The 7,675-nt window shown below is 36.2% G+C and overlaps 1 long non-coding RNA gene across 1 annotated transcript in view; it reads left to right on the plus strand.

Annotated features, from left to right (window-relative positions):
* The first annotated feature begins 7,179 nt into the window (after positions 1-7,179).
* LOC104861057 overlaps positions 7,180-7,675 on the plus strand; it is a 62,424-nt gene continuing 61,928 nt past the window's right edge. Inside the window, exon 1 of the long non-coding RNA XR_779896.1 lies at positions 7,180-7,289. This is a non-coding gene — a long non-coding RNA (uncharacterized LOC104861057). The remainder of the gene's footprint in view (positions 7,290-7,675) is intronic.

Genomic DNA, 7,675 nt, shown 5'->3' on the forward strand with positions numbered 1-7,675 from the left:
GTCCTACATCAATAATACTAGATTCAGTTTTGGTTTGAAATTTATTTTCTCTGCAAATAAGATTGTTACCCCTGTTATTTTCTGGGCTCCTGTCACATGGAGAATTGTTTTCTATCTTTTCACTTTCAGTCTATGGGCTTCTTTTTGCACTAGGTGTGTTTCTTGTATACAACATATTGTTGGATTTTCCTTCTTATTCCATTTTGCCAGTCTATTTCTCTTGATTGGTGAGTTGAGGCCATTGACATTGCTGGTTATAACTGATATGTACTGACTTATTATTGACATGTTATTGGCCTTTTGTTGACTCTTTTTACTTTTTCACCTTCTCCTTTTAATTTCTTGCCTTGCCTATTTGATTTGCTCTGTTGGGCCTCATGGTGTTGTTGCCTTCATTGTCTTTTTCTAGGATCTTGTTTAGAATTGCTTGTAGTGCTGGTTTGGTATTCATGTAGTTTCTCAGGTGTTCTTTGTCGTGGAAGTGTCTTATTTCCCCATCCATTTTGAAAGAGAGTTTTGCTGGATACATCAGTCTAGGTTGGAGGTTGTTCTCTTTTAGTACTTGAAATATCTCATTCTAGGCTCTCCTTGCCCCAAGGGTTTGTGTTGAAAAGTCTGCTGTGATTCTGATGGGCTTTCCTTTGTATGTGATTTGTTTCTTTTCTCTTACTGCTTGTAGTATTTTGTTCTTCGTTGGGTTTCTGGGATCTTGATTATTATATGTCTAGGTGTAGATTTTTTTTAATTGTAGCTAGTTGGGGTCCTATATGCCTCAGTTATCTGAATGTCAAATTCTTCCCCTCTGTTTGGGAAGTTTTCTGTCATTAATTCTGCAAACAGCTTTTTAAAGTCATTTGTACTTTCTCCTGCTACTTCATGGATTCCTATCAGTCTTATGTTATTCTTCTTTGCATCATCTAGGAGTTGTTGGAACTATTTCTCATGATCTCTTACTGTTTTTAAGAGGCCTCTCTTTTCATGGTCACTGACTGCAATCTTACCTTCTATATCTGAGAGCTTATCCTCGCATTCTTTTATTCTGTTGTGTACACTTTCAATAGAGTGTTTACTCTCCTGGATATCTGTTTGAATCTGTTTTATGGATTCCATTTCTTTCCTATGTTGGGCATTTATTTTTTCCATTTCTTTCTTATTCTGGGCCTTCATGGCTTCTATCATGGTCCTGAGCTCATCTATTTTTTTGTCAATTTCTGCTCTAGAGTCTCGAATCACGACTTCCATGTTGCTCACTATCTCTATGGTTATCTGGGAAATTATTTCTGTTTTGAATTTTTCTAGAGCCTGATTGATCTGTTTTGTTACTGCCTGTGCTTTGTGTTCAGGGTGTCCTGGTGGTTCACTATGGGCCTTTTCATCCTCATTTGCCCTACTGTTTGCCATTGGTGATCTGGAAGTCTGTCCTTGTGTCTTGCTTAGGTGTTTTCTCATTTTAATTTTTGTTGTCAGACTGTCCTTGGTTTAATCTCTGGGTTATCACCCAAATCTTTCTGATATAGTTGCACCCTAGCTTCTGTGTCTCTAACAACCCACAGACATTCTCATCTTCATAACATCAGAGAAACAGCTCATCAAATCATCCACAATGCTTTACCCCAACTGATACAATCAGCAACACATTAAGATTAAGCACAACTTGAAAACTGACCACCTGTGGTAGTCACTAGTCTATCACCCTTAAATCATTTGAATTAAATTGAAATCAAGAAGCAGTCCAGAATATGTCTGCAGTGAACAAAGTTTTTAATATCATATATTTACCATTTAATGGCTCAGACAGAGCAAGGATGCAAGACCCCTAATCTCAGTTAGCTGATTGCTGAACCCCATGATGCTGACTGTCCTCGGGCTGCAAGGCCCAGATTGAGTTCCCCATCCTTCTGAATGGTTGAACTCCACAATGTTCTATTACAGCTTTCCCATGCCCTTTCTTTAAAGATGTTCAAAGTTGAGAACTCAGAAAAATACCCTTGATGACCACCTCTGTCTTTGCAGAGTGGGTCCAAAGACTTGCACAGTCAGGAGGTATGAGAGTGCAGGGGGAGGGAATTATGTGGGTTCAGGGGCGCCTGCGCAGCTGCTTTCCCTGCGCTTGAGCAATGGCCTCTGGGTCCGGAGCAGGCGTGGTTCTCCTTCCCGCGGTGGATCGGCCCAGCCTACCTTCCCGGTGCTTGAGTGATGGCTCACAATCTTCTTGATGATCTTTTTTATTATGTTTGCCAGTATCTTACTGAGCATTTTTGCATCTATGTTCATTTAGGAGATTGGCTTGTATTTCTCTTTTTTGGATGGGTCTTTCCCTGGTTTTGAAATCAAAGTAATACTTGCTTCCAGGAATGAATTTTGGAGTATTGCTTCCATTTCAACTTCATTAAAAACTTTAAACAGTAGTGATGATAGCTCTTCTCTAAATGTCTTGTGGAGTTCAGCAGTGAAGACATAAGGACTTGGGCTTTTCTTTGTTTGTAATGTTTTAATTACATTTTCAATTTCATTAAGTGTTATTGGGGTGTTTAGACTTTTTATATATTCTTTGTTCAACTTTGGTAATTCATGTGTACCTAGGAATCTGTTTATTTCCTCTATATTTTCCATTTTATTAGAGTAAGATTCTTGAAGTAGGTAGTGATGATCCTCTGGATTTCTGCTGGATCTTTTGTGACTTCACCTTTTTCATTCCTAATTGCATGAATCTGAGCCTTTTCTTTCCTTTTTTTGAAAAGGTTGGCTAAGGGTTTATGGATTGTATTTACTTTTTGAAGAAACCAAATCTTCAATTCGTCGATCTTTTATATTTTTCTCTTAGTCTTCATTGCATTAATTTTTGCTCTGATATATACAGTTTCTTCCTTTGTATAAGCTTTGGTTTGTTTTGCTCTTCTTTTTCTAGAAAATTAAGGTTAAGCATTCACTGGGTTGTTTATTTGATCTTCCTCTGTTTTCCTAGTATGGGGATTTACTGCTATGAATTTCCCTCATAGAACTGCTTTCATTGTGTCCCATATATTCCTGTATGTTGCACTGGCATTATCATTTATCTATAGACATTTCTTAATTTCCTCTGTGACCCAGAGGATGTTATTTAATTACATGTGTTTGTGAAGTTCTTGCGGTTTCTTAGGCTATTTATCTCTAGTTTAATTGCACTGTTGTCTGATAATATACAGGGGATAACTTCAATTCCTTTGTATTTACTGAAGCATGTTGTATGAACTAGTATGTGGTCTACTTTGGAGAATAACCTGTGTGCAGCTGAAAAAAAAATGTATATACTGATTTTGTGGGGTGGAACACTTTGTAGACATCTACATTCATTTGCTGTAAGACTTGGGTCAGTTCTATTATTTTGTTGTTGACTTTTTGTCTAGATGATCTTTCTATTTATGTCAGTGGAGTATTGAGGTCCCCCACTACAATGCTTATTTAATTTTTCATATCCATTAATATTTGTTTTGTATAGTTGGGGGCATTAGTATTTTGCATAGTTAGGTGCATATATATTTACGATTGTTATTTCTTTCTCTTGTATTGATCCCTTTATAAGGATGTAGTGGCCTTCTTTGTGTCTCTTAATTAGTTTTGATTTGAAATCTATTCCATCTGCAAATAATATAGCTACTCCCACTTTTTTCCAGTCTCCTGTCACATGGAGAATTGTTGTCCATACCTTTAATTTCAGTGTATAAATTTCTTTGTGGATTTAATGGGTTTCTTGCGTACACTCTACTGTTGGATTTTGCTTCTTAATCCATTTTGCCAGGCTGTTTCTTTTGACTGGCAAATTGAGGCCATTAACATTGATGATTACAAGTGTTATGTATTGACTTTTCATTATCATGTTATTTTCCTGTTGTTGGTTATTTTATTTTTTTATTTTTCCCTCTCTCACTTCAATTTCTTGCCTTGCCTGGCATATTTTCTCTTTTGGCCCAACGGGAGGTGCTGGTCCCTCCTACTAACCAGCTATGGTGGCGTGGTGTGCCTGTATCATCGATTTTCTTCACTTTTCTGGTGGGTTTCATCTAGGAGCTTCAGAGAGACCCTCTTTCTCTTGTTTGTGGTGGGTGGGGGCAGACACTGTTGTGTTGGCGCCCACCTGGTTTAGCTCCTCTGGAGCTCTCAGCTGAAGAGGTGGGCAGTTAAACTATTTCTTGATAAAGTTTTAAGGAAAATTATGAGCAGAAAAAGTTGCCATCTCAGTGCATTCTTTTCTGTGCTTTTCTAATCTTCCCACCTAATTTTCTCCAAACTTTATTTTGATTCTGTAATATTTATTTCCTAAATAATCTACCTTGATGACTATTTATAAGTATTCTAGAATGAGCTTAGTTTTTTAGTAAAGGATTTTTCACTATGGCTTTCGTATTATTCTTTTTTGATCTCCCTTTACTATGCAGATGCATAATGAATGTCTAATAAGTTTTCATGGAAAAATTATTGCAATAAGTGCAAGTGATTCCCCCAAAGTCTTAATGTGCTCAGAGGTAGGATCTGGTCATGAGAAGGGTCAATGAGGGGTGTGACTTAGAATAGTGTATTCTTGTCCTCAGTTCTTCCCTTCTCTCTCCTTCCAACTGCAATGATGTGTGCAGCTTTTTTCCCCCATGGTCTTTTGACAGGCCATTTCTCACTTGGAGCTAGCCATTCAAGGACTGAATTCCTCAAAATTGTAAGATAAATTAAACCTTTCTTTATTTAAGAAGAAATGGGTGCTGGGTATTTTCTCCCAGTGCTGGGAAATCACCAAAATAATCACTTGTAAAAAAAGAAAATGCTAAGCACCAATCAATGACCCATTTATTTTAGTTGTAGTCTGGCAACATTTGAGGACAAAATATTTGGACTAAAATATTATTATTGACTGACATTTTGTTGCTAGGTATGATCTCTCTGAACCAGAACTTTTCTTTTCTCATTTGTGAGCTTGATAAGCATCACAAGTTATTTGTGAAGTGAGTGGAGGTAGATACAGTATTTCCATTTTTCAAGTTGGAAACAGGCACTGAAAGATTAACAAAAACTATATCAGTTTTTAATAATAAGTTGTAAGTTCCTTCAGGTCAAAGGTGATGACTTAGTGTAGGTGGTTTTCCTGCACATGTGTATTTGTATATGGTCACACTCAATAAAAGACTGTGGCCTTGAAATGGTTGTGGCTGGGTCTAGATTTCTTGCCCTCCTGCCTAGAATTTTTCATGACATTATTTTGTTTTATAAAGAGTGAATTAGCAACCAATTAGAAGTGGGCTCCTTATTAAATCTAACCTTCTGCCTGTAGCCTCAGGCTACACAAGATTGAACAATGGTCTTTCTAAATAGGTATGGGGTTAGAGTGGGAAGGGTACTTGGTATCAATCACATCTCCCTGACTTTTGTTTATAGGACCACTCCAACTGAAGACTTTTGGCTCTTCTCATTCTTAACACAATCCAAGTCATTACCAAAGTATGGGCTATAAGCAACATTGCTGATCTCCAGCCAAATTTGTTCCAGCTAATGACTTTTTGCTGCCACCACATATTACTTTTAGCAACTAATTACCGCCAAGTTTCATACTGCCTTCAGGGAAAAATGCTAGGTGTTGAAATGGAAATAGGTGAAGGAGGGATATGGAGTATACGAGGTCCATTTCAAAGAGTGAAGCTCAAGGGCATTGTGCTGTAAGCAGAAAAAGTCATCAGGAACTTGTAAGTGACATGGTTAGAGAGGCCAGCAATCTGGATATGACAGTACATATATACTGATTATTTAACAAGGCACCTAAGTGCAGATGTTTATTATATATTGTTATCATAAATTCTAGAGGTTACTTTTTTATTTCTGTGTAACTGATTGTCTAAAATTTGTGTATATATAATTCTGGTTTAATCTGTTTTCTACTAGGGGTAGTTGGTCATTTGCATAACCAATGTGACAAATTAAAAAATTTTTTTTCTTTGTATTATGAATATCAAAACAAAACAACCCAAGATATTCTTTTTTAAATATATTTGTATTTATGCATTTATCTTTAGGTTGCAGAGTGGAAGAAGTATACCTTGGCACAAGGACATGTAACCTTCTCTGGAGAGGAAAACTTTTTTGAATAAAACTGCTATTTTCCAAAGTCCAAATAGAACAAATTTTATTATTAACTTTCAAGATAAATATCTTCATAAAGGCCATAAAAATCAAATATTTGTGATCATCACTACTCTAGAGTAGAGACTAGTATATGGAGCACATGTAGTCAATTTCTAAGGGAAATCAAGATATGAGGATTTAAAACTGAGAGAAAATAGATTAAATTATTTCCCTAAGCTCTTGTGTCATAATAACGTCATACCTTGATACTTGACCACTTTGAAATTCATAGAATTTAGTACACATTTTGACTCAAAAATTGTGCTCCAGTTTTTGCTACTCCGTGCATGAGTTAGAATTTGTCAATATCAATTTTTTTGGGACACATTTCCCTTCCCAGCTAAAACAGTTTGTTTAGTCTTTGTCAGTTTTGGTACTTCATACCTCCCTGCATCAATTAACAATAAATACTACTGGTTAACAGACGTGGGCAAACATATTATATTGGACTCTTCCAACTGAGAACAAGTATATTTCACAAAACCCTCAGTTCTAACTCATAGTCTCAACACCTTTTTGTGTGTATGATATAAGAGCCACTGAAATTTAAGTGGTTTAAGAATCATATTTCTCACAATTTTGTGCCACTATCCTCTATTTATCAAGTTACCTTTCACCACCAAGCACACTATCATCCTTTAAAGATCCATTGTCTCTTAACTAGAACATTGATATATTAGCATAAAATGCAATAATATTGTTACTCTATAGCTGCATCCAATTTTCATTATTCTATAACAAATTACCTTTACTAATTAATTCTCAATGTGTAATGTATGGTCATACAAATAATTACCATTCCTTCTGTGTCTTTCTATGCTTTCTTCCTACTTTTTCTTATATATTTTTATTATGAAAATAAATTAAATTTCAGTTTTGTATGTATCCCCTTTGTTTCATTGTTACTCATGGGAAATGTTTGGTAGCTGAGCTGAACAAGTATACAACAGGGCAAGGTCGAAGGGAAGTGTGTGGAAATTTTAGTCATGCTAAGAAAAAGAACCACAAAAAGCAAGAGAACAAGTATGACTTTGGATCCTTTCTCTTAGGTACTAATTTAAGAAGTTTCCCAAGTAGCTAGATGGTGAGACTCTTCCAGGTCGCAGGGGTGGAAATGGGGAGTGAGAAGAAGCAATAAAGCTGAGCAGGTGAGTGGCAATAATCATTTAGTGGATATTGGAAAATACAACTTTATTGAATGTTGACTCAGGCAAAAAGAATTTATCTCATTTATGCAATATAGAGTTTTTTCCCCCCATACTGGGAGTTGAATCGAGGGGCACTCAATCACTGAGCTACATCTCTTGCCATATATATAGGATATATAAGAAGCAATAAAGCTGAGCAGGTGAGTGGCAATAATCATTTAGTGGATATTGGAAAATACAACTTTATTGAATGTTGACTCAGGCAAAAAGAATTTATCTCATTTATGCAATATAGAGTTTTTTCCCCCCATACTGGGAGTTGAATCGAGGGGCACTCAATCACTGAGCTACATCTCTTGCCATATATATAGGATATATATATATAT

The sequence above is a fragment of the Fukomys damarensis genome, unplaced genomic scaffold, assembly GCF_012274545.1.
Source record: "Fukomys damarensis isolate Sample0158 unplaced genomic scaffold, DMR_v1.0_HiC HiC_scaffold_6, whole genome shotgun sequence".
Taxonomy (NCBI): Eukaryota; Metazoa; Chordata; class Mammalia; order Rodentia; family Bathyergidae; genus Fukomys; species Fukomys damarensis.